The sequence below is a fragment of the Carassius gibelio genome, chromosome B3 (assembly GCF_023724105.1).
Source record: "Carassius gibelio isolate Cgi1373 ecotype wild population from Czech Republic chromosome B3, carGib1.2-hapl.c, whole genome shotgun sequence".
In the NCBI taxonomy this organism is placed as follows: domain Eukaryota; kingdom Metazoa; phylum Chordata; class Actinopteri; order Cypriniformes; family Cyprinidae; genus Carassius; species Carassius gibelio.
The window spans coordinates 49,476,358-49,504,067 of record NC_068398.1 but is presented as its reverse complement, the minus strand read 5'-3'; the positions used below and the strand labels follow the sequence as shown (position 1 = coordinate 49,504,067).

The 27,710-nt window shown below is 37.2% G+C and overlaps 1 pseudogene; it reads right to left on the bottom strand.

The window, feature by feature from the left end:
- Positions 1-10,300: 10,300 nt before the first annotated feature.
- LOC127952270 (gastrula zinc finger protein XlCGF57.1-like) lies at positions 10,301-26,630 on the bottom strand (annotated as a pseudogene).
- Between the last annotated feature and the right edge of the window lie 1,080 nt (positions 26,631-27,710).

The window sequence follows — 27,710 nt, the reverse complement described above, 5'->3', positions numbered from 1 at the left end:
CATACAAAACATCTCTCACTCTTGTTATCCCCACATCCATCCATTTCTTTAAAAACAATTCTTTGTCTTGTTTTAAAATGTTTTTGTTTAAAAACAGAGGTTGATTTAAAATGTTTTCTCTCCCATGTGGATCATACACAACTTTGTCTAAAAATTTTCCCCAGGCACTAAACATTTCCCTATAAAACTCTGGTAAGCACTCTGTCATCCAATTCTTTGTTTTCATCCATAAAATTCCATCCCCCATGTTAAAATCCCCTCATTTGTTTAAAAAATATTCCATTGTCTTTTTCCATGCTGTTTTGTGACCATCATCTAGATATTTTTTTACTATTTTAATTCTTAAGCTATTTTTTCTCTGTTCAACATCAATTAATCCCATCCCTCCTTTCCCTGCTTCTCCTATTAATGTACTATATGCAATTCTTGACGGTTTACTATTTCATAAAAAATCTAAAAAACATTTTTTCAGCCTTTTCTCCACCCACATTGGCATAGCAGTCACATATAAAACATACCACAACTTTGACACCATGACTCAGGTTTGCCCCTTCTCACATATGTTGGTTCGATTTGTGTTATTTTTATTTTGACTTTTGTGTATTTTTATTATTCCTTTTGGTTTTCTAAAGCTATTAGGACATTTTTATTTTACCTCTTCCTTATTTTAGTTATTTGACCATCACCATCTTGTCATGAACCGGGTATCTCCCTGTCTCTGTCTCCCTCTTCTGGTTAGTCTCCTTCACACACTCTTTCCTTATGCTCGCATACGCTCCTGATCCTGGAGTTATTGGCCATCAGGTTGGCCCTCGGAGAATGGTGAAACTGGTTAGAGGGTGCCTCAGTGCCGTTTTTAGTCTGGACATTCGCACCGCTAAGAGACTTAACGCTCATCAGGCACGTTGGGCACTTTCCTTTGCGGTCACTCCTGTTAGGGAGGAGATTCTTCCTCAGGGCATGGTGATGGGCGCAGCTGTTTGGGGAATAGAACGTCTTGTTAAATGTGCCTTAGCTCACTCCGTCACCCCTCGCTCTTGCCCGAGAGACCGTTTATTCATTCCACCCTCTACGCGGCTCGCCGTACTTCAATGGGGGTACTCCTCTAAATTATTTGCTCATCCTGGTGTTAGGGGCACCATCTCTTCCATTTGCTCTAGATTCTGGTGGCCTACCCGTGAACGTGATATCTAGCGATTCATCGCTTCTTGTACTGTTTCCTCTCAGACCAAGGCCAGCAATTTGCCGCCTGCCAGCCTCCTTCGACCTCTACTTTTACCATGTTTACTATGTTCGCACATTGGCTTAGATTTCATTACAGGTATTCCCTCCTTCGAAGGAAACACTGTAATTCCTCGTCAATCTCTTTTCTAAGAGTCGTCAATCTCTTTTCTTAGGCCAGTCACTTTATTCCCCAGATCGCCGTTGATAAGGTTTTTTAAGATCCATGATCTTCCATCCGACACTGTCTCGACCGAGGTCCTCAGTTCTCATCGGAGCCTCTGCCAGCCTTTCCTCTGGCTTTCACCCTGAGACCAATGGCCAGGCCGAGCTTACCAACCAAATTATTGGTCACATCCTTCGTAGTCTCACGTTTCGCAATCCCACCTCTTGGTCCGAACAGCTCCCCTGGGCCGAATATGCCCATAATTCCTCCCCATCCTCAGCTACCAGTTTGTCGCCGTTTCAGGGTTGCCTTGGTTACCTCTTTTCCTCGCAGGATTCCGAGTCCAATGTCCCCTCTCTCAGCGACTTTTTCCAGCGTGCCGAATGTAACTGGAGAGGGGTTAGGGTCGCCTTATGCAAGGCTCGACGGGCGGCTAACAGGCATCACATTAGAGCCCCCGTTATGTCGTCGGTCAGAGGGTCTGGCCTTCCACCTTCCCCTCCAGTCCACGTCTCGCAAATTGGCTCCTAAATTCATCAGCCCGTTTCGAATTCCTGAAGTGCTCAGTCCTGTCGCGGTTAAATTAAAGATGCCTTCCAACCTCCGACACATCCACCTGGTCTTTCACGTTTCTTGTTTCAAACCCGCAGTGCGTTTGCCTCCCTGTCCTGTCACTACACCCATGTGCGTCGAGGGCTCTCCTGCTTATAGGGTTTGCAGATTACTCAACGTTCACCCTCGAGGGCGCGGACATCAGGTCTTGGTCGATTGGGAGGGGTATTGCCTGGAGGAGAGAAGTTGGCTCCCCGCTCGGGATATCCTGGACCACTTGCTGATTGATGACTTCTACCGCACTCGCCAGCCCTCCTCCTTAGGTGCGCCATGGGGCACTCCTTGAAGAGTGGGTACTGTCATGAACCGGGTATCCCCCTGTCTCTCATCTCTGACTCATCTCATTATCACTCACAGCTGTCTCTCATTCTCCCTCCTCCCCTCTCTCTTCTCTACACCTGCACCTGCTTTCTCTGATTAGACCGTCTATTTCTAGCCTTCTCTCTCCTTTGTTCTCTGCCAGAGTATTTCCTTATGCTCGCATACACTCCTGATCCTGGCTCTTCACCCCCACCTTATCGTGTTGTGTACTGTGTGGTATGCATTGAGCCCTCGCTAACCTCTCTTTTACCCAGCCTCCCACTGACGTTTGTTGTCTGTCGCTGGCTATCCCCATCCGCTCACCCGGACCCATTCTCTGCTCTCCCGGGAGCCTCAATCACCGGCAGACTGACAAAGTTTTTTTCCTAAAATGTTCGATTTTGACATCTTAATTTCAAAAGGCTATATCTGAAAATTGCTAAAATATAGAGAATTTTTGTAAATTATAGAATTATTAAGCATGACCCAATGTTTATGTAGGGATTACATTTTCCCATCTAATTAGCATATTATGATGTAATATGGTGGCGGCCATCTTGAATTATAGAAATTTCATGAAAAGTCCCATGTTTAAATAATAAAAAGCACCACTTCTTTCCCCCCTAAATGTCCCTCACCTTCTGTGTGCTATATTGCATCAAAAAACTGAATGCTCAGGTAAATAGTAAGTAGTAAACAAACTGTGTAAATCATTACTAATAAATGGTAGAAACAAACTGAATGCATGTAGCGGTTAGACTTTTGCTGTAGAGATTTTCAATTTACTACACTCTGATTCCATGTATGAGGCACATAAATATTATTCATATGACACATAAGCACAAGTAGACAAGACCTATTTAGTTCAAAAGCTATGCCCCATGTCACATTGCCTCTGCTCCTGCTACGAGCAGCCCGGCCAGATCTGCCTCGTGCGTAAAGAAAAGGAAGAAGGTAAAGCAATGCAAAAACATAAGGCGAAAGAAAGGAACATTACAGGAACAAGCTCACACCAAGCGCAAAACAGCGGTGTTTGGAGAAGCTCCCAGGCATCCGAAATATCAACCCATACGAGCTCCCTGCAGCGGCACAGACACCTGAACAATTTACCTCAGTGCTCACATATGGACATTGGGGATTATATTGTTTACGATGTAAGTCACCTTGCATTCAGCTGTTAATGGCTTTAATCTAACCAGGACATTTACATCTTGCAATCACACATTTAACTACCCTAGCTAACCCAGAACTGGTTTGTCCAGTTTGCAGCCCCCAACACAAAAACCTGGTACAGTATGTGTCACTGGGCTAAAATCAAATAATAAACTAAACATACACAGCTTTAGCCTACATCAAAACATATTGGAAACGTTCGTATACATTGAACATCTCGTTACAATCGAGTGTTTACGAAACAGTCGCAGTTAATTACTTTGTCATTTTGGTCAAGAAGTGCATTCTAAATGCAATGTAATAACAATACACTAAAACGCATGTGAATAAACTTACTTTGGCCGGTACAACACTGTTTTCATCACCTGCTGTAGATGGAACCAGCCACAGCAGAAAGCCTCGTAACTTTCCAAAGACTTGTGGCTTTTAAACTCCTGCATTGTGTAATAACTTAAACCAAAAACAATATAATTCCCAATGTTCATATGTGTGCATGAGGTAAATGTCGAGGGAGGGGCTTTGTGCTATTACGACAACTTCTCATTCTCAATAGGTTAGATAAGTTCTAGCAACTGTTGTCACCTTAATGAATTGTACAGGTTTTAGTGGCCTGTCTCTTCTATTACCCTTCTTACACCAGGCCCCTGAGCAGACGTGAAACACTTCCTATTATTTCTGTTGATTACCTTGAGGTGTTTGATGTGTCCCTGCTAGCGCAGCCAACAGTCTCCCTAGGTTCCATGACCATGCTACATTCCTTTTAACAAGTGATAACAGTTTAGTCGTATCTCCTAGCTTTAACTAAATAAGGAAAGCCCTTTATTTTTCCTGTATTTCTTTGTGATTCTATTTCAGTTTTGTTATTTGATACCTTCATAGAGACCAAATCTGTGAACCATCTTTGCTTTGAAAAATAGGTTGACCACATGTATGGCCCAGTCATTAGATGACCCCTGCTTACAGCCCCATCAACAAAGTTATTTAAACTCTCTCTTTGTGTTCACAAACACAAAGACATAGCTCCCTACCTCACAGGGTATATACAGAACTTCGTAAGTTAAATGTAATACCTTTTACTACCTTTTTTACTACCTTCAAAATATTTTTTTAATACCAGCTCAACATCAAGCTGCAACTGTAGTGGCTTTAATTAAATATCTTTCCAAATGGAATAACATATAGCATCACAATGTAACAAGGTCATTGGACTCAAAAACTGCCCACAGAGGTAAGAATAGAAATAAAGACAGAAGAGGAAGGAAACATCTTCTTCATAGATCATTACTCAGTAAGTTAGTCAGTAAGTCTGATGTGTGAGCAATCTAAAAAAGAGGTGGTCGTGAAGTAAACACAGTATAATAAAAATTAAGCTGATACATTTAAGTAAAGCAGAGAGATTAATCAAGATGTCACAATGGCCTTTGTCCATAGATTTTGGCTAAAGCTTCGCAGAAAACATGGCTTATTGCTTTACTAGACAACCTTAGTCTATAATTATAACATTATTAACCTAAAGTAAAACATGAGCCAAGTGTTGGGCGACATTTGACAGTGATCGATATGTCAGGACTGTTTTGTCAAAGTTAGATAATTGGTTCTCCAGCTGTGGCTCACTATTGGTGGTACTCAGGGTACGATTAAACATACAATAAAATAATTTAAACAAAATCCCTATAATTTATGTTTGGCTTTATCAGAGCCATGCTAAACCTTCAGATTAAGGCGAGACACAGCAGGTGATTAGGATAAAAAAATAACTAATAGTTATCACCTTACTAAGTTGATTGATTACACTGATAATTGCAAACAATTTTTGTATTATAAGTTGTTTAAATTTTATATTTATAAATGTTGTTTTAATATGCAAATGATGACAAATTTGAAGTCAATTTAAAAAATACTTGTTTATTTTTTTTAATATTAGAGTCAAATTTTTTTACAGAGGGAATTCTGTGTATCTCTTTTTGTCCCTCCATAATTCAGAAAATACTTTGAACAGCAGGAAATCAATATATTTTCACAATTTGGGGGGGGGGGGGGGGGGATAAAATTTTGTATTTAATCAAGAAAATTATATATGAACACATCCCTCTGTAAAAACCTTCAGTATATAGACATGAATAAATATGTAAACTTTGGTGCAAGTTAATTCAATTCAAGTTTATTTGTATAGCTCTTTTTACAATACAAATCTTAACAAGGCAACTTTACAGAAAATTATGTTTCTACAATATTTAGTAGTAGCTTGTAAGTGGTGACTGTCAGTTTGTGCACGTATGACAGGATTTTTTGAAAAAGTAATACAAGATGTAGTCAGCCAGATGATGAACATTAATAATATTATTAATAATTATTATATAATGCAGCCACACTTGTAGCAATATTTGTTAGTTCTGTTTGTTGATTCAGGGTTTAGCATTATGTATTGTAATTGAAGGGCGAGGGGCTGTCGCGTTGTGTTATACGTTATTTTTATTAACTTAGAGTAAATGAAATGTCCAGATTGTGTATTGTGTGCATATTATGACACTTTATAAGGTATTAACCAAAGTTCCACGAAGGAGGTCATCTCACATGACGATGTCACATGATGTGTAATAAGTGTACAAAGAGAAATAATACGGGGAGTGTCTAAGCTCTGCAACAGCATCCCATTGGAAGACTGCATCGTGGGATGGACCAAATCTGCTTGGATAAAATCCCAATGCTTGAAATAATACTGTGTGTCTCCGTCTTGTTGTGTCTTGACAGATGTGTTGTGTCACTTAAATGTGGTGCGCTGCGCTGCTCTTCCATCTTCGCCATGGCTTGAACTACCTACTCCAACGCTACTAGTGTTCTTGTTATCCAGAACTCGAAACCACTCCGTTGAAACTTCGTGACAGTGACACCATCCAAAACTCTCCGAAGTTCTATGTAACCAGGCAACCAACCAATCACCAGGAGGGTTTTCCCAAAATTCATCATCCAAACATCAGATCTGCATCCAATCCAAGGCACTGGGATTCCCTGAGACGAGGCAATAAGCGAATCTCCATTCTTTTCAGCAAATGCAAGTAAAACAAACAAACGTATTTTCTTGCTGAAATGAGTGCAAATTGATCTTAAGACATCTCTGCTTTTGTGATTTTCTTGGTGCGCTGTAACGAATAACTAACTCCTGGGACTTCATTCAATTCTGTTATCATTCTCCTCAGTAACTGTGTGTGTGTCCATTAGGTTTTAGATCCATGTAATAGAGTAGCTAAATAAATTATTTTTTAATTTATAAAGTAGTATTGTCTTGTGTGGTGTATTTTAAGATTAAACTTTGCTCAGATCCTGAGATACCTAGCTCGTAATGTATAAATTATCATCCTGTTTGTATTCTAATTATCCATGAAGTAATATAAACAGAATTGTAAAGATATACTTATTTTAACATTCACTGGACGAACCGTTGATGAAGTATAAACTAATTAAATTTGGAATCAGTTCAATAAAGCAAGTCGAATCTTTATATTTGGTTCTTCTCAAAATAAATGAGCTAATATAATCTTACAGAGTTTCGATGGACTTGTGGGTGCCTTGAACGTTGTATTTTTTTATTTCTACTATTATCATTAATATTTTTTTATTAATATTTTAATTTTTTCCTTACTCTAGCAAAGGAAATGCAGTCTCCTTTCGATTTTTCTTTTTCTTTTTTTTTGCTTCTAATTCGTGACCAGCATTTTTGTTCTCTCTCCGCGTTTTAGACTAAAATGACCAGGGGTCACATTTATAAAACTCTCCATAGATGATAAATGGACTGCATTTATATAGCGCTTTCAACAGACCACATGGCCATCCAAAGCACTTTACAATTTGCCTCACATTCACCCATTCACACACATTCACACACCGACGGTTTTTAGATTTCATCCTAAAAGCGTATGTAGGCACAAAAACTATATAAACACCAGAACATGCGCAAAAATCCCTTTATAAATCCCAATCCCAAAAGATTTTGCATACGTGCATCTCCACCTTGTCTCCTCCCAGAAATAATCCTATATGGAGTTTACGACACCTTGCTTTACTATGCATATTCCCATCCACGTGACACCTGATTTAATACTGAGACATTAAAGAAAATATGAGATGGGTATTATAATGCCGTTTGTCGCATACACATTTTTAATGCTAAAAATTATCCTTGTTATTTTTTATAACAAATGTATGAAAATATCCATAAAAAAATCCCAAAAATATCCCAAATTGGTTTTAAGTTGTTCTCAGGTATATTTTAAAATAGAGTTGAATGTATGCAGACTCATATCAAATGTATGCAGTTTATCTGATGAACATCATTTAGCTATATTTAGTGGAAAAAGATAGGCCCATATTTATTGCAGTGTAAATACAATTGTCTGATGTATCCATTACCAAAGTAACATGCAAATCTTACCGTTTTCTCCTATCCTTCAGATATTCCTTTTGATTTTTCATTATGTTGTGTAGATGGCTTCACACGACATCAACACCTCCGTGCAGCTGCGTTTACACAGTAAACTATTATCATTGGTCCTATAGCGGACAATGGACTGTTCGAACTCCTGAATCCAGCAGTGTCCACCATAATATTGAGGAAAATTATGTAATCAGGTTTTTTGTAAAATTATGTAATTTCAGTGTTTACCTCCATTAATGTGAGTGTATTAATTAATGTAAATGTATATATCGACATGAAAACTGTTTAAAATTGTTTTTTACTTAATTACTGTTCTCACTCCAGAAAAAAAGAGTTCATATGCATGGTCTAGAATGTTTGTACAGTGCATACACATTTACGCCAAGTTTATTTTATCCTGATATACGCATGTTTCTATGCCCATTCTGTGCATACGCAATGTTTATAAATGACACCCCAGTTTAAAGTTTTTGGCATGTGATGCCTTCCATCGAGAAACTGGGGATCTATGTGGTGTCAGTGAACCAACAGTATATAAAGTCATTCACAGAGTATTCAGGACCATTTGTGAATTAAGACCATATAATCTATAAATATAAATCTATACATTTCTAAGGTGTATGCACTCGCCAGTTTTAGTTCTCAAACATTGTTGCACATTGGAAAGGTCTTGATTCTTGACTCTTGATTCACCAACTTTCCTCAACTCATCTCTGTATACTCTGTTTGAAAGAGCAGATCATGATGTAATATTGTTTGGTGACGGTGGGTATGTGCAGAAGAAACTGCTGAACAACAGCACTGCAGCCAGGCTCATATGCTCACAAGGGGTTTAGTAGAGCACACGATTGGTGTTTGGAAAAGTTGCTTTCAATACCTTCGGGAAAACACTCCAATTCAAACCAAGATACTGCACTGTAATCACTGCAACAGCTGTTCTTCAAAACAACCTGAAACAGCAAGGATGCCCTGATCCCCCAATAGAAGAGGATGACAAATCAATTTACAACAGACCTCAGAGAAGGACTTGCATACAGAAATGCTTTTCCATTATGCCTTATTAAATATATATTCTCACATTATTTACCTTTCAATCTTCTGCTCAGACCTTATACATGTAATGAGAAAATAAAATATGTCAAAAGTATGATATGTTATGAAATCATCATAACACCCACCTTGACCTAATAAAAGAATATTTCTTTCAGATTCATGTATTGAGACATTTGAGCCTGCTGCATCTCTCTCTCCATCTTCAGCTCCAGTTCTACTTGTAGTATCAATTCATGCTCCTTAAGACAATTCAACTTGTGTTCATGGAATTCATTATCTAGCCTTTCATGGACAGCAAGTCTTTTCTTTTGGTGACCAATACTGGCAGACATTGCCAACCTTGCTCCTGAGGATATGGAAGGGTAAGGACCACAATATACTTCAAAATTATCAAAGAATTTTGAACAAAATCAGGCCGAATCAAAGATCGTTTTTGCCAGTTCAAAACAGATGACCAAAGCAAACTTTCTGTGTGAGTTCATTTTGGCTTCTAAGCACCTTTGGGCTTCCATTGGTCCTGTCACAAATCCTGTCCATGAACTTATGTCAGCTTGCTTTAGTCATTTGTGTCTTGAACCTTGCCAATATTTCTCATTTCTGTATGATTTCTACCTGTCCTGAAGTATATCACCTGTCTTGGATTATCCCTCTCATCTTGCCCTGTTTGGATATGGTTTACCCCTCACCTGGATCAATCTGTGTTTTGGATTACTCTATATACCTGTCTGCCATTGTCCGACTCTTGCCTGTGATGACCATGTCTTTAAATAAAGCCTTGCAGATGGATCCACATGTCTCTCGTCTCGTTTGCCTTGTAACAGTTCCTTGGCGTTTACACAATTGGTGGACGTGTTCTGACACTCCACTTCCTCTGACATGCAAATTATTATTATTAATTTAATTTCCCAGTTTGCTTCTCATTCAATGAAGGACGGCCAGGAGAACAACATATCCTAGTCACTAGCATCATGAACACACTGGAGTGTCGAATAGCTGATCTTGCACAGATATACCTGCATCTGTACGATCGCTTCCGGAGAGACTTTAAAGATTCAGAGAAAGCATTTAATTCCTAGAAAGAAACTGCAATAAAGCTTGGTGTCGATGGCCGGGAGTTATGCAAAAAGTTACGTACAGAAACACCCGAGACAAGTTTTCCAAAGCCATGTAAAGAATGAAATTAAAGAGTAAAAGTTTTGAGGTAGCAAGTACCAAATGAGTTTCAAATAAATGTTACACCATACTGCTGCTATTTAAAGGGTATACAATTAATGAAATGCCAAACAAACATACAATAAACCTTTGTTTTTATCAAAAGTAAATCATGACACCACATAAAAAGGTTTAACAGTTTATCCAGTTTAATGAAATAAATGAAAGTAAACTTTTTTTCACATCATGCTAAAGCTTTCAGACTATGAGCCTTTCACACTTCCCATAAAGGACTGATTATGGAAATGGTTTGGTTCTTTTGTATTGCAAACATGGCACTTGTCTAAGAATCAGCTGTTAATCATTATTCTTTTGTCTATAATATTCTGACCATTGGAGCCAGTCTCACACCTAGATTGCCTACACTTCATTTCATCGTTGTTGTGTTTAGGGGCAACATAATTATTTACATGAATCTACACTTCGCATCCAGCAGTGTGGGTGTGTTGAAAGGTTCTGAAACACTATACTGTCGCTCAGCCTTTTCAAACTTCTTTTTGCCCACAAACGAAGTATGAAACAAACTTTGTTTGAAGTAAATCGGACCTTAAACTGCCTTCCAACTCTTCAGTTCTGTTCTGACCTTTTCCATAAAAAAGAACAGTTAATTTATGGTCAAATAAATACAGATTAAATGGGAAACTGTTTAACATCAGATGATATAAGCAAATTAAAGTTTGAGAGAAACAATAGCCAAAAAAAAAATCATATACTTAATGTAGGTGTGTGTGATCCAGATGGTCATCATCCAGTATGATCTCCATTATTCCTGTCAGTAACTTATCCATCTTGTCACAGTCTTTATTTGCAGGTCCTCCACCAGTCTTAAAACGCTTTCTTCGAGCTGCATTTTTTTTTTTAAATATATTCTTCATCAAAACCTGTATTAAGTAACTACTATAATGACAACAGTGATTTAAAAAGCCATATAATAAAGCTGATTATTCTTACCTGAAGTTTTTTGTATTGTTCTTGTAGATGTGTTGATTTAATTAGTAATGATTAAATTCATTACAATTAGATTTCCAGGCATCCCCTTTTTTTTATTCAACAGCTGATGTTTGCAGTTTTTTTTTATCTTTAATAAGTCTTCTATTTAATTTAAAAGACTTCAGACTTGACTCGGACTCCAAGTTGAAGACTTGTGAACATCTCTGCCTTACACATTGACCACATATGAAACGTTTCTCTCTGGTGTGATTGGTCATGCGATATTTACGGCATAGTTGTGTATGTGTAATATTTCGCGTGACAAAATCATGATGCTGTCAACACTGAATAAAGCATGATGCAAATCCCGGAAAGTACTCCCTCACTCTAATTATGACATAGTGGCACAACGTTCAAATGATTTGCAATGGTTGCTTTGTCGTATCCAGAATCGACAGACTTTAGACTGTTGCTTCCGGTGTTCACACGATGTAAGTCCTCTCTCCAGTGTGAATTTTCATGTGAATTTAAGGTTTCCTTTTTGAGTGAAACTCTTTCCACACTGTTTACAGATAAAATGCCTCTCGAGTGTGAATCCACATGTGGACTTCAAGGTTTCCTTTTTGCATGAAACTCTTTCCACACTGTTTACAGATAAAATGTCTCTCCCCAGTGTGAATCCTCATGTGGACTTCAAGGTTTTGTTTTTGAATGAAATTCTTTCCACACTGTGGGCAGGTGAACAAGCTTTCGCCACTGTGAATTCTCATGTGGGATTTAAGGTTGCTCTTATGTGTGAAACTCTTTTCACAACAAGAGCAAGTATAAGGCTTTTCTCCAGTGTGACTTCTCATGTGGACTTCAAGGTTTCCTTTTTGAGTGAAACTCTTTCCACACTGTATACAGATAAAATGTTTCTCTCCAGTGTGAATCCTCATGTGGACTTTAAGGTTTTGCTTTTGATTGAAATTCTTTCCACACTGTTGGCAGGTGTACAACCTTTCTCTACTGTGAATTCTCATGTGGGATTTGAGGTTGCTTATTTGTATAAAACTCTGTCCACACTGTGAGCAAATATAAGGCTTTTCTCCAGTGTGACTTCTCATGTGGACTTCAAGGTTTCCTTTTTGAGTAAAACTCTTTCCACACTGTTTACAGATAAAATGTCTCTCTCCAGTGTGAATCTTCATGTGGACTGCCAGGTTATGTTTTTGAATGAAATTCTTCCCACACTGTTGGCAGGTGAACAAGCTTTCGCCACTGTGAATTCTCATGTGCGAATTAAGATTGCTTTTATGTGTAAAACTCTGTCCACACTGAGGGCAAATATAAGGCTTTTCTCCAGTGTGAATTCTCATGTGGACTGCAAGGCTGCCTTTTTGAGCGAAACTCTTTCCACACTGTTGACAGGTGTAAGGCTTCTCTCCAGTGTGAACTCTCATGTGGACCTTAAGGTTTCGTTCATGATTGAAACTCTTTACACAGTGATTGCAGGTAAAATTCTTAGATTCCATCTTTTCTCCAATTTTTAAATCATGATCTTTCTCTTTATGCTCTTTCTCTTCCATATTCTTCAGCTCTTGACTCTCCTTAGTCAAGTCTAAAACAAGAAAAACATACAAAAGCAATTTAATATCTTTGTCAGCTTCATCAGCTTTAAATTCTTAAGATCATTGTTGTCCAAAAACCCAATCTATGTATACGAAACATAGAAGTTAACGGCGAACACTATCCAGAGGATAAACACATTCCACTAGCAATGTCTCTGGCACATTCTCAAGATCAGGGCCCGTATTCACAAAACATTTTATCTTACCACTAAGAGTTCTCCTAAATAACATTAATAGTGTTTAGGGAAATAGTTTTTATCTTAAAACCTATTCACAATACTGCTGAGTCAAGAGTAAAGGGGCAGGGTTGACCTCATTGCTATGGATGACATCATCATACTATCTATACACAAAGTGGCTGATAGTCTGTATCAGAGATTTATTCATAGAAATACTGTAGATCACAATATCATATTGCCATATTCAAATAAAGGTTTTGAAATAAAAATTTTAATTGCCGCATTCAAATAAAGGTTTTTAAAATGCAGGCTAAGTGTCGCTAATTAAACAAGTAGACTATATATTCACCTGATTTTCAGCCTCATATGTACGCTTCTCATAAACACCTAGTCAGTATGCATTAGGGCTGCCCTCAGCTAAAGATTTTTCTGGTCGACTATAAGTCGTTCATTTTCAGCATTAGTCGACTATTAGTCGCACTTTTATTAATAAACCATAATAATGAGCCTCTAATTGCCTACATAGCCTAATAAGTGCTCAATCGCATTCAGATAAAGGCTTGCCATAGCGCACCTGCAAAATATAATAATTCTGAATTTATTGGGGAAAAACAGCAAGTACACTGCATTAATGTTTTAATTTATTGTAATGTTGTAATTTATTGTTACACTAGTGCTTTCGGTTTTCGGTTTAAGCTAAAGTCTGTGACAGTGACTCATCTCCGCATCACTTGTATGCATGTTTCATATGAATTACATAATGTGAGGATATTTGTTTTCTGTTTGAATTGGTTAATTTAAAAGTTTAACTCTCTATATATTTATTTGTCTGTAATAAGGCACGTATACACAAAGTTTTGAAGTGACATGCTCAAGTTCACAGAGTCCGAGATGACAGAAAGCATATCCTGTTTCCTTTATTTTACAAAATTGCAGTGTTTCATTATTATTTTGATTGCAAATAAATAAATGTTAAGTATTTACAGATACAAAAGATGCATAACTCTTATCTGTATGACCAAAAATTATACAGTATTTTAAGAGCAAATGATCACACTGGCGCCTCTATCTGTCCTGCAGTAGCGTTCAGCTTCCACACTCCACACAAACATGCACACTTTTTTCTAGGCTAATATTAGATTGAGCTGCCATGTAAAGTTGCTACTACAAACATATCTCAGATGATAAGCCATATTTGAGGTCAATGAATGTTGGGTGAGCATATGGATGTCCTGCCTGATGTACTGTATTACCACATAGACAATTTGTCTGTCAAGGACTACGTAATTTCACCACTTCAAGTGGAATTTTCTGTGACTAAGTGCCTGATAAAATGTTTGTAATATGCATATAAACAGCCTTTTAATTAGCAGAATAATCATGACAGAATAGAAAGAAATATCAAATTGGACATGAGAACAGCTGTATATTAAGGATATAATCAAACATTTGCTGTTGGGGTTACCTCCAAACCAATTAGAAAAAATGTTTCTATAATGTTTATATTTCGAGGTAGATTGTTGGAAACAGCCATTTTAGGATATTTCAGATTTGGTCTTATACTTATTTCAGAAGTCCTATACTCCTCTTATGATTAGCGAGACCCCTGTGGAGAGGTTGAGCAGCTTCAAGTACCTTGGTCTTAACATCTCAGAGGACCTGAGTTGGACTACACACATTCAAAATCAGGTTAATTAAGCCAGGCAAAGACTGTACCATCTGCGATATTCAGGGTCACACCAGCAATCCTGAAAACTTTCTATTCAGGGGTCATAGAAAGTGTATTGACTCAGTATATCAGTATATCAGTGTGGTATGGGAACATCTCCAGTCAAGACTCCAAAACCCTGCAGAGTTCTGCACTTATCTGAGCACATTTCTGGTTCTGCTTTCCCCTCTCTGCAGGACATCTACCTCAAAGGCTGCAAAAGCAGAGCTGATAAAACCATCAAGGACTCTATCCACCCCAGTAACCATCTTTTCACATTGCTGCCATCTGGTAAGCGCTTCTGTAGTCGTATGGCAAAAAACAGAGAGACTCTGGAGGAGTTTCCAGCCTCTTATTAACTTCGACATGATTTATCAAAAAGATAGTTAATATACTGACATTGTCACTAGCACACAGCATTTTCAATAATATGTTTTTACTGCCTCTAATATTGCTGCCATGTAAATACCCTGTACAACTTTTTGCAGACAACAATTAAACATAGTCTCAGAAAAATGGTTGCAGGAATATCATCATGGGATCTTCTTCAGATTTTAAATAGAAACTCATAAAGCATGTGCCTTTCTACCCATTACTTTTCTGGATTGCTCCAGGACAGAATCCATGTATTTTTATATGAAAAATAAAAAAAAATTAGTGTGGTAAAAGTGTTTTCAAGGCACTGTGTATAACTTTTTATCTTTATCATCATTATCAACTCTGAACAATGGACAGTGAAGCCCAAAGGGTAATCTTTTCAATGACACCAAAATAGTGTGTGTTGCACACTGAAATCAGGAACTATTGAAATTGTAAGTTAGGTTGGTCATTTTAAGCCTTGAGTCCCATAATGGGGGGGGGGGGGTCTGATTAACAGATAAAATGAAGAACAACTATAGATGTTACGTTCACAGGGACATATAATTATTTTTATTTCCACTATTGTTGAAATTAGGCCCTGTCCACACGGAGACGGAGCTTACCCCAATCCGATCTTTTTTTTCCTCGTCTCAAGAAATATCCGCGTCCACACGAAACCGCATAATGATGTAGTATACATGCCAGACCAGTATGTGGCGCTGTAATTCTGCCACAGAGATACACTAAAAACAGAGAAGAAGACTTGGACTATGCTCATAAACCTTGCGCGTGGTACACAAACGAACATGGAACAATACATTTATTAATCAGTGTTAATGTTAGTTAATAAAAAGACAATCGTTCAGTGTTTGTTCATGTTTTTGTTGCTGTTACGTGACATAGAGGTGTCTGACTAGGGGGGAGACGTGGGCTGATGACGTCATCGTTTCAGAAAATATACGGATTAGCTGTCCAGACGAAAATGCAAAGACGGCGTTTTTTCAAATTTATCCACTCTGGGACCAGGTTTCAAAAAATAGCGGTTTCACCTTGCGAAAACGCCGGATCCGTGTGGACGAAACGCCTATCCGATAAAAAATGTGTGCATATTCACAGAAACGCGTCTCCGTGTGGACGGGGCCTTAGTTTCACTGTTGTTAACTGGTGTGCGTGTGGTTGAATGCCCTTTTTTTGCTTTTGCTCTCCCTTTCTCTCTCTCTCTCTCTCTCTCTCTCTCTCTCTGCTACTCCTCAGAGCAAATCATCACCACCTGTAGCTCACTTGTGAGTGAGTGCCTGAAGACCAAGAGGATATAAGGGCAGTTCAGACTATGCCTGAATAAACACTGCTCCCCTGCTCCAGATTGAATCTTGTGCTAGCTTTTCATGCAGAGATTATAGTTGTGTTTAGCAGTAGCTAATTTGTTTCTGCATGGACTGTTAATGAATATTGTTCCAGGTTGTGATTGAGCAAACGGTATTGTGGCTTTATATTGTATTTTTTGTCTTGTAAATACATTCTCTCTCTCTCTCTCTCTCTCTCCGTCATTTCCGGTGTGAGCATGAGCGACCGTGTGGGTGAGGGTTCTTCAGATCTTTTCTTCTTTTCTCTCTATTTTTCTGTTTGTCTCTTTTTTTCTCTTGGTCTTGTTGTTTGTTTGATTTGGAGCCGCGGGTTTTTTTTTCCCCTTTGTGCGGCTATGGCGGAGGCGCAAGCTGGTTTTTTAAATAATCTCACGCGACTTCATGGTGTTAAAGTGGCGTCTGCGGTAAGTGTCGAAGATTGTTGTTTGGCTATGGGAGAGGTTGTTGGGCATGATAGTATTTTGTCAGCGTCCAAAATGAATAGTGCTGTTGTTGTTTTTTTGAGTTTGGTGGAAAAGGCAAATGAGTTAGTGGATACAGGTATTGTTGTAAACAACCTCTTCACACCTGTTCTTCCACTTTCAATGCCTTCAAAAAAGGTTACCTTGTCTAATATTCTACCTTTTGTTTCTGATGATATACTGGTTAAGATTTTGTCCCGCTATGGAAAGCTGGTTTCACCCATTAAGAAGATCCTTTTTGGTACTACTTCACAACTGTTAAAACATGTGGTCTCATTTAGGAGATTTGTCTATATGATCTTGAAAGACAGTGAAGAACTTGACTTAACTCTTAATACTAAAGTTGACAACTTTGACTACGTGTTCTATGTCACAACCGATAAGATGAAGTGCTTTAATTGTGGGGGGAGGGGCCATCTAATTCGGGCTTGTCCTGAAAAGAGTAAAGAAGATCGTCCATCAACTAATGGTCAAAGGGAGACTAATCTAAATAAAGATAATGAGGAGGAAAGGGTAGAGACAGGACCCTCCAATGCTCCCTTTTCGAATGTTACAAATTTGACTGTTGTGGAAAATAATGGAAGGGTGTTTGAGGCTCAGCATGCGGCATTAGATGCAGATATATCAGTAGTGTCCCTGCAGGAAGGTGGGATGGAGGCTACTACTGTAGTGAGTGAAGGAACTAGTGTTTCCACTAGTCAGTCTGTTTTGAAAAGGGATGAAAGTGACCATGTGAAATGGCAGCGATTTGGAATTGGTGATGAGGCTGATCTAGAATCAGATAAAACCGAGTTCAAAGTTCCAATTAAAAGGAAAAGTTCAAGTGAAGCTCAAAGTGTGAAGCAGAAAAAAAAAACAAACGTGACTGATGATGAGGACAAAGAAGGGATGGAAAGTGACAATGAATCTTCTGATTCAAGTTTCAGTTTGTCTCAAAGTGATTTATCCAGTCGTAGTTACGAGGTAGAAGACATTAAACTTTTCCTTAGGGCAACAAAGAATAAGAGAGGAGTACGTGTCTCTGAATATTTTCCAGACATAAAACAATTTGTTGATAAAACCAGGGTTTTTATGGCTGATAATTTATTCACAAATAAGGAAATTTATCGATAAAAGAAAATTGTAAGAAATTTAAACCCTGATCTTGTTAATGAAAATAGTTAAAAGGCCTTGAGCGAATAGTTATGGGTTTCTAGAGCCCCTTTCACACTGCCATTCCAGCAAATACAGGGGTAAAGTGTTCCTGCAATTTGTCCCTGGTCGCTAGATTTGGCACTTTCACACTGCCAGTGATGACCCGGTATATGTGTGTGCTTTCACACACAACCCTTGAAGATCCCGTAACGACACGTGACATCAGCGCGTGACGTGTAACGTATGAGTCGACAACGCTAGGCACGTTATACTTTCACTGAAGCAAGCAAAAGATATCGGCGTCAGCGCGGAAAGTGAGGAACTAACTGATCTCTGCTTCATTACAGTTTGCACTTATGTTTTCATCGCGAATGTTGATCTTCCTTCAAAACAGCCGGTAAAAGAGTCGCGCGATAACGCGCGTTATCACTACGACACGGAATTAGGTCTGGCTTTTGTTCACACAGCGCTTGTCCCGGGTCGAACCCCCCAATGTTACTAGGTCCCCGACCCGGGTTCAATTCGGTAATCAATGTGGTTGCTTTCACACAGAATGCGACCCGGCAATGTTCCGGAAATATTGCGGGTCCGATGTGCAGTGTGAAAGGGGCTTACGTTTGTTTTTAAAAGTATTTGCTTTTACTTTATTTCCTTCTTTTCTTTCAGAAATGAATGAAATCAATATTGCTTCCTTAAATATTAATGGGGCGAGAGATTTTAAGAAAAGAATGGGAATTTATGAATATGTGAAGCAAAATAAGTTAGATATGATAATGTTGCAAGAGACTGACAGTGATACAAAAAATGCTTCTGATTGGGCTAAAGAATGGGGTGGTTTTTTGTTTTTAAGTCACAATACTTCACTTAGTGGTGGAGTAGCCATTCTTTTTGCAAAAAATTTCAACCCATATTCCTTTCAAGTAGAGGAAATAGTAATAGGTAGACTTTTAAAAATAAGAGCAAGCTATGAAAAGAATGTTATTAGTCTCAGCAATAGAGAAAATGGTGTTTTTAAATATCCTATGCTCTGCTTTACAAAAATGTAATCAAGAATAATTTTTAGTCTTGGGAGGTGATTTCAACTGTACTGAATCTAACCTAGATAGAAATCACTTAGAGCCTCATATGCCTTCTAGAAATCGATTGATTAAAATTGTTAAGATGCATGAGTTATGTGATGCTTGGAGACATTTAAAGGGTACACAAAAACAATACACTTGGACTCATGTGCGTGATAAAGTAATTTCTATGGCAAGGTTAGACAGATTTTATGTTTTTAAACATCACTGCAATATTATAAGGGACTATCACATTGTACCTGTTAGTTTTTCTGATCATCGTATGGTCAAATGTTCATTGTTTATTAATCTTTTGAAACCCAAAAGTGCTTATTGGCAGTTAAACACTGCTTTATTAAGTGACAGACACTTTAAAGAATTGCTTAATTTCTTTTGGGCTGATTTTAAAACCAAGAAAGGGTGTTATAGCTCTCTACAACAATGGTGGGATGTAGGAAAAACTCAAATTAAGCAGCTCTGTTTACAGTATATTCAAAACATCACTACAGAGACTAATTTTAAAATGAGTATCTTGGAGGCTGATATTCTAAAACTCCAAGAATTAGCAGAGTCTACTGGTACAAGAGGATTTGTAGATTTGCTATTAGATAAAAAAACACAATTGGCAGATCTACTTGGTTCCAAGACACAGGGGGCTTTGGTCAGGTCGAGATTCCAAAGTATAGATCAAATGGATGCTCCAACAAAATTCCTTTTTAATTTAGAGAATGGTTGAAGTAGAGCTATTCATGCTCTACAATCTGACTCTGGTATTCTCTTGACAGATCTTTCGGAAATTCGTCAGAGGGCAGTTATCTTTTATAAAGATTTATATAAAAGTGAGGTTGCCGTAGAGCAAGAAAATGAGGGTGAGTTTTTCTTTGAAAACTTACCTCAGGTGTCTGAAAACATCAATACTGACATTTCTGGTCCTCTGAGTATGAGTGAGCTACAGAAAACACTTTGATTTGCAAGAGCAACCCAGATTTTCCAAGGTTTTTTTTTTTCTTAAAAAAGTTGCTTTAAGTGTTGATTTTTTTTCCTGTGTTAGAAAGATTTTATATAAATCCTGCATAATTGCTTTTAATAAGAAAAAGTTAAACAATAGAACTGATACACCTTGGCGTGATTTTTTTTTTATTTGAGTGAAGATAAAAAACCAGAGTGGAGAACTTTTTACAAACCACCGTTGATCAAAAAGACAGGGGATTTATAATGGAGGATTGTTCATGGTGTTATTGCAGTTAATGCATTTATTTCTGTTCTAAACCCTGGAAGTACTGATAAATGTCCTTTTTGTGATGACAGAGAGACTATTTTTCATGCGTTCTTAAGTTGTCATAGACTTGACCCACTGTTTTCTGTCTTAAAAGATTGCAATGAATTGTTCTCTCAAGAGGTTTTCATTTTGGGTTATGTTTCTAAGAGAAAATATGTTTTTCAGTTGCTTAATTTTGTGGTGGGACAAGCAAAAATGGCCATCTATTTGAGCAGGAGAGAAAAAAATGAACAGAATATTGTAATAAATACTGTTGCTTTGTTTTTAACCTGGTGCAATCTAGAATTCTAATGGATTTTTATAATTATAAATGTATTGATGATCTTTTTTCTTTTGAAAATTTTTGGTGCTGTAATGATGCTTTTTGTACAATTCTTGAGGATGAATTGATTTTTACACTCTATTGATTTGTATTGAGTTGTATTGTAACTTGATACTTATTACTTGTTTATGTAATTGTAAGTAGAAGATTAAATAAGTTTTTGTAAATTCAAAAATCATCTCTCTCTCTCTCTCTCTCTCTCTCTCTCTCTCTCTCCCTCTCTGGGTGTCATCTTCACTCTGGGACAGAGGATTGATGTGTGTTCTCGCCTTTTGTTGCCTCTTCACCCCTTGCATCTTTTTGTTACTTCCCCTTTTTATCCCTAGACCCTGAGGGGATCGTAACAATAGACAACCTACAATAACTTAGCAGGTGAAATCCAAACAGTAAGTCAGATCAAAATCACCAACATTCTAAATAAATAAAACTGTTTAGTTATAAGGTTAGTGCTTTTGACCTATGTCTTATGGTCAGTCCAAGATACTGAAATTATTACTGATTTGACTATGTATATTGATATTTACGGCTTCACTATTTATATTCAAGCATGCTAGTATTTTAGTAATAGTTTGTTTGTAAACCAGCATTTTACCCTCTTTTTCAGCTTCTGAATATTGTCTTCAATGTGCATCATACTGTGACAGACAAGCCAGGCTCCAACACCACCCAATCACAGCACACTCCCTTCACCTGAGTACTGATCACACACACCTGCCTCTCATCAGCACTCCCGTCATCCAGCACATAAGGCACTCACACCACCACTATCCGGTCTTGTTCGCATATAGACCCTTTGTATGTGACGTCGCGCGAAGTCTGAACACCTTGACAGACGGCAGAAGAGCTATGCTGTAGGACAGACGGCAAGCCGTACGAGTTCGTGTTCTTTGTGTAATAAAATTGTTATTATTTTTTTTTTACTTGTAAGCACATTGCTGTGTTAATGTTCAAACTGTGCATTTACAATGTTAAAGTAGCTGATAACAATAAATATTCTTATTAGGAATAAAACTGAGTCATTTTTTAACTGTGCAGAGAAGTAACGTTAGCTGAATAGTTGGGCCTATTACGCTACTGTATTTTAATATGGTGGTACTACAGCCAAATATTTTCTGAGGTGGTACTTGGTATAAAAAGTTATAGATCGGCTGAATTAGAAAGTTGAATTGGCTCACCCAATGATATATATATATATATATATATATACAGTACAGACCAAAAGTTTGGAACCATTACTATTTTTTATGTTTTTGAAAGAAGATTCTTCTGCTCATCAAGCCTGCATTTATTTGATCAAAATAAAGAAAAAATATATAATATTGTGATATATTAATTTTACAAATAAATAATTGTTATGTATTATACTTATTATCATATAAATTATATTATAAATTATCATTTATTTCAGTGAGGCAAAGCTGAATTTTTAGGATCATTATCACATGATCCTTTAGAAATCATTCTAATATGATGATTCATTATCAAAGTTGGAAACAATTCTGCTGCTTAATATTTTTTCAGAACATGTGATACTTTTTTAGGATACCTTGATGAATAAAAAATAAAATAAAAAAAGAAGCTATGTTTTTAAAATATAATTATTTTATAATAACAATATATACTACTGGTCAGTAATTTGGGGTCAGAAAATTTATTTTTTTCTTTTTAAATAAAATCCATACTTTTATTCAGCAAGGATGTGTTAAATTGATAAAAAGTGATAGTAAAGAAAATATATTATTAGAATATATATTATTGGAAATGTTTTTTGTTATTTTGAATAAATGCAGTTCTTTTTAACCTTTTCTTCATCAAATATATTAGAGAGCAGAACTGTTTCCAACACTCATAATAAATCAGAATATTAGAATGATTTCTAAATGATCATGTGATCGACTGGATGTTACATGTGACACTGAAGGCTGGAGTAATGATGCTGAAAATTCAGCTTTGCATCACAGGAATAAATTATTTTTTAAAGTACATTCAAACAGAAAACTATTATTTTAAGTTGTAATAATATTTAACAATATTACAGTTTTTTTCTGTATTGTTGATCAAATAAATGCAGGCTTGATGAGCAGAAGAAACTTCTTTCAAAAACATAGTAATATAGTAACATAGTAATAAAATAGTAATGTTTCCAAACCTTTTGGTCTGTACTGTGTATATTATATATATATATATATATATATATAAAAGTATATAAAAGCTCTGCTGCTTTCGACAGTTTTTGTATTTTTTTATTCCCCATCACCATCTCATGAACACATGCTGAAATGCCTATATCATGCACATCTCAAACATTTTTTCTATCATAATCAATGAAGGTGTAATGTCTATTAATACCAATACTGATTTATCACCCAGGCCTAACCTCCAGGCCATTGTGTTTTCCAGTCGGGCTATCAAAATGTCTCACTATCCTAGCTATCTTGAGTAGTGGGGGAAAAAAAATCTCTTCCTAGATAATTGCATTGTTCACTTGTTTGTAGGGGTGAAACAGCAGCCTATAAAAACCTGCTACTGTCTGTGTCTTTAAAGTTAATCAAACTACAAAACAACTTCAGTAAAAAATGTATATAAGTATTACATAATTTTTACATTTATGGGACTGAAAACTAATGTCAGAGCTCACTTAATTTGAATCTTATTTATTCATGTTTACGATTTGTTAATTTGTTTTTAATACTGACCTGGACACGCAATTTCATAGCTGTAATTCATAGCTGGGGATTATTGGGCACATGCGCTCTACTTACGATGATTGGAATTGATTAACATACACGTTTAACTATCAAATCTGACATTTACAAAGCTCTTGTAAATCCAGAAGAGAGTTTTCGGGAAGGTCTGTATTACATGCAAATTACTCAAATTTTGCTGATATATTTACACAAGTTTCATTAAGGCCCATCGAGTGTGACGAAACATGCTCATTGATCAATATTCAGTAAAAGATTAAAAGCAAACCACAAGTTTGGATATTAAATTCTTCCACACCCACATTAAAATGGGTCCAAGCATTGGCTGGGTTGATCAGACTGACATTTTAATAAGGATCCAATGAGAATGAAAACCAACCTGTTTGTTCCCCAGTCTCTTCTTGTTTCAGACTGAATACTTCTTCAATCCTGAAGTCTTCACTCTCCTCTTTAATGAACGCCATCTCTATAATTGTGTCACGTGGATCGCAGCTGCTTCACCAGTTTTTGTACTGTCATGATGAAAATGAAGAAAAAAAAAGAATAATTCCAAACTGAATCTCTTGGTGCGTCTCAAATTAACTCCTTTGTTCAGTAGTCAGTGCATTCAGTCATCTTTGTCTGAGTTAACAGCCTTCAACTGATTAGCCCAAAAACTAAAACAAAAAAACTAAATAAAAAAATGCCATATGTATTTAATATTCAGAGCAACTGTAATCTATAACTGTGTTTACTATGAAGTGATTCATGATTAAAGAGAAATGAGATGCAGCTTTTCTATTACTAAGATGCGCTTTCAGAAATAATGCACAGTGACATTAGATGAAGCATTGCAATCTTACATTTAACATTAATTTACCTATTTCACATAATTTGAAGATAGCTCATATGTGCAGCGTTGACATAAAACCTTTGGAGGAGAAAAACAAACCTTTCCTCAGCCGAATCACATCTGCAGGAGCTTGAAGCAGCCTTGTGATGTCACATCACCCCACCAAAATAAAAGTCCTGCTTAAATGCCAGTGTCAGAAGTGCTGGAAAAACTATACAATAAAAGCAAACCAATCAAACAGTATTCAGAGTTTTTTTTTAATATTTAAAGACATATTGTCTAGTTGTGCACTGAAAATAACTGCTAACGAGACTATGAAACATATCTAGTGTGCCAAATTAATTATTTGACTATATAAGTCAAACAAACACACAGATTGTTTTTTTTCTTAAATTCAACTTAAGTTAAAACTTAAATTCAGATGTTATTAGTATACTTATATTACAGTGTTTCTAATAGCTTAGTTGCCCCCCCCCCCCCCCCCCTCCTGGACATTTCATGTGACTTGCAATAAAAAGTATCTTTACCATCATACCTTGTTTTGTCCTAACTAAACGCAAAACACGCAACATTTCTATTTTAGAAATGTTTTCTATTCCTGCATAGTAGCAGTTGGAACCACAACATGCAAACTAGGCCTGCACAATTAATCAGATTTCTAATCACGATTACAATTGTGAAACCCTAATACAAATTTTGACAGCGATGAATATCATTTTGTGTGACCTTTACAGCCATACTGCAAAGAATAATAGATAGCTTACCTCAGCTCTGAAAATAAATAAAAGCAAAGATGTACGTAAAAACTGTAACTCACTACAAACCAGCGAGAATATTCCATAGCAAATATATCAGTCACTCACAATGAGCATTTAATGTTAAAAAAGGTGTCATATTTATGAATTAATTTTAAACTTACCCAATTCATTGCGATTGCAGTACACTTCCAAAGAAAGCCCACCCAGAAACACTTTTGATTGGCTATAAAATTTGATTGATTCTATTGTGTTGTATAGAGCATCACAGTCTATACACTAACAGCTGGTGCCGGAAGAAAAAATTCAATGGAATTTCTGCATTGACAGCTCGGGTATAAGCCATAAAAACGTAACCATACATGGTAGACTTATAACCAGCTACGGCTGTACTAAGCGATAGTATATGCTTATATAAATGCCAAAGATTCATGGGGCACTAACCTTGTTTTGAAATAAATGCCTTTTAATCGTGATGTCTTGGCTAAGTACTTCATTACCCACAATCCTGAACAATCCCACAATCCCACAGTGATGCATCTGATTGGTGGAGCTCGTGTAACCGTCTGGTTAAACCCTGCAAAGGTGAGTGAAGATCATTAATAAAATAAATAAATAAAAACCTGTGTTGCGTTTTTGCATGGTAGACTTCTCAGTGCAATCATGATCTCCTTGGCTGCCATTAGAGTTTTGCAGGGAGGTTGGTAACTTAGCTAGGCTACTGTAGCCTTTATATGGTATGAGTCATATCAAGCATTTTATAATGCCACGGTCAAAACAATATTTAGCCTAGGCATACCTTTTTGTGCATTTACTGAACATTTGTGTAATGGCAACGACATGTGTTGACGACTGAGCGGTGATTGCTGTCAGGTACAAAGCACTGACGTTATCGTCAACCACTTTCACACATGCACACAATATAAAATACACGATGATAAATATGAAAAAATCAATACACAATACCTACATAAAACACTATTTATTTACACGATTAATACTGAAAGAACTGCTATTACTGCACATTCACTATATAAAATAAAATTCACTGGAGAAAAAGTTTGCACGGCCGTCATCAGATTTGGAAGTTGCTCAAAAGGCTCGTTCGCGGTTGTGGCTTCAGTCGAATTCAATGAGGCGCAGTGGTTTATGGGATGAGTAGTTCCTGCGCTCGAAATGAAAATATGTACACAATCTTGTACCTTTGACTTTTTTTGGATTTTCTCTTAATTTTTTCCCTCAAAATTATATGTTATATACTTATGAGTTCAGCCGTAGCTGATTATCCTCACACATGCTCTAAAACTCTTTAGATACGGATTTTTCCGAATGTCAATGGGAGAAATGAATGGGAAATTTACTTCCGGCACCAGAGCTCTCTCGGGCTGTGGGTGGGACTGTGATGCTCTATTGTCTAGCGGACCCTCAAATTGTTTGTCACAGGAATCTTGCTGCCTCACGTGTAGTTAGGACACGTTGTTAGGCTGGCCACACACCAATAAGGGATAGCTGAAAATGAAAATTCTGTCATTATTTACTGACCCTCATGTCGTTCCAAACCCGTAAGACCTTCGTTCATCATCGGACATGCAAATTAAGATTTCAAATTCATATCTATATTCATGATTTAAGATTTAATATAAGATTTATGCACAAGTTTGGGATCCACTCTGAGGCTGAATAATAATTAGCTCTCTTTAAGATTTTTTTTAGTGATATGGCAGTCATTTTTTAGAGAAAGCTGGACAATGTGATGTTTTTCAGACAAAAAATCATAATGTAGCAGTTTTGAGGTTTACGAAATAAAATCAAATGTACAAAATATAGAGTGCAAAAGTTTGGCCACCCCTTAAATTGTGGTGATTTGAATACCTGTAGTCACTTAATGCTGATTGATTGCAACTCAAAATTGATTTAAATTGCTCAGCGAACATTAGACTGAAAACGGTGTGACAGGCCGAAGCGAGGAACATGGTTGCGCCCGAGGTGGGGACTGAGGTGCGTTCTGGGTTGATGCGCCGACTTACGGTAATGGGAGGATGTGACGTAGCAGAAACGAGTGAGAGTGAGAGTGAGAGTGAGATGGAGAAGGAGGAAGCGGGAGAAACAAATCGTGGATGGGAGAAAGTTATTTATAGGAAAAAACAAAAGAGAAGAAGATCTAATAGTGATAATAGTTTAAATGCTAAATCTCTGAAGTCAGGTGAGGATAACACTGGAGGAAATGTAAGACAACAGGAAGAAATAAAGGTAAAACTACAGTTTGATTCGCTATGTTCTTTGAATCCATTGAAGCTATCAAAAGCGTTATACAACGCTGTAGGAACTGTGTCAGTTAAGCCATTAAGAGACGGAGGTTTAATCATTACATGTGTTGATAACAGACAAAAGGACCTTTTGATTAAAATGACGATCTTGGAGGGGAAAAAGATCAAGTGTGGATTATGGGAGAAGAAAAGAATAGTGCAGGGAGTGATCACAGGGGTCCCAACTGAGTTGACTAATGATGAGATTATGAGTAATGTGACTGGAGCTAAGGTAGAAAGAGTGAAGAGGTTAATGTATAATAAAAACGGGATTAAAAAGGAGAGTTTATCCATACTGTTATCCATGAGAGAGGAGACGTTACCGACAAGAGTTAGGGTAGGATATATGAGCTACCAAGTACGTGAGTACATCCCACCCCCACTCAGATGCTTTAAATGTCAAAAATATGGGCATATAGCAGCAGTATGTAGAGGAAAAGCCAGGTGTGGCAAGTGTGGAGGGGAGGACCATGAGTATGGTAAATGTAAGCAAGGTGTTAAAGTTAAATGCTGTAATTGTGGAGGAGAGCACAGTGCT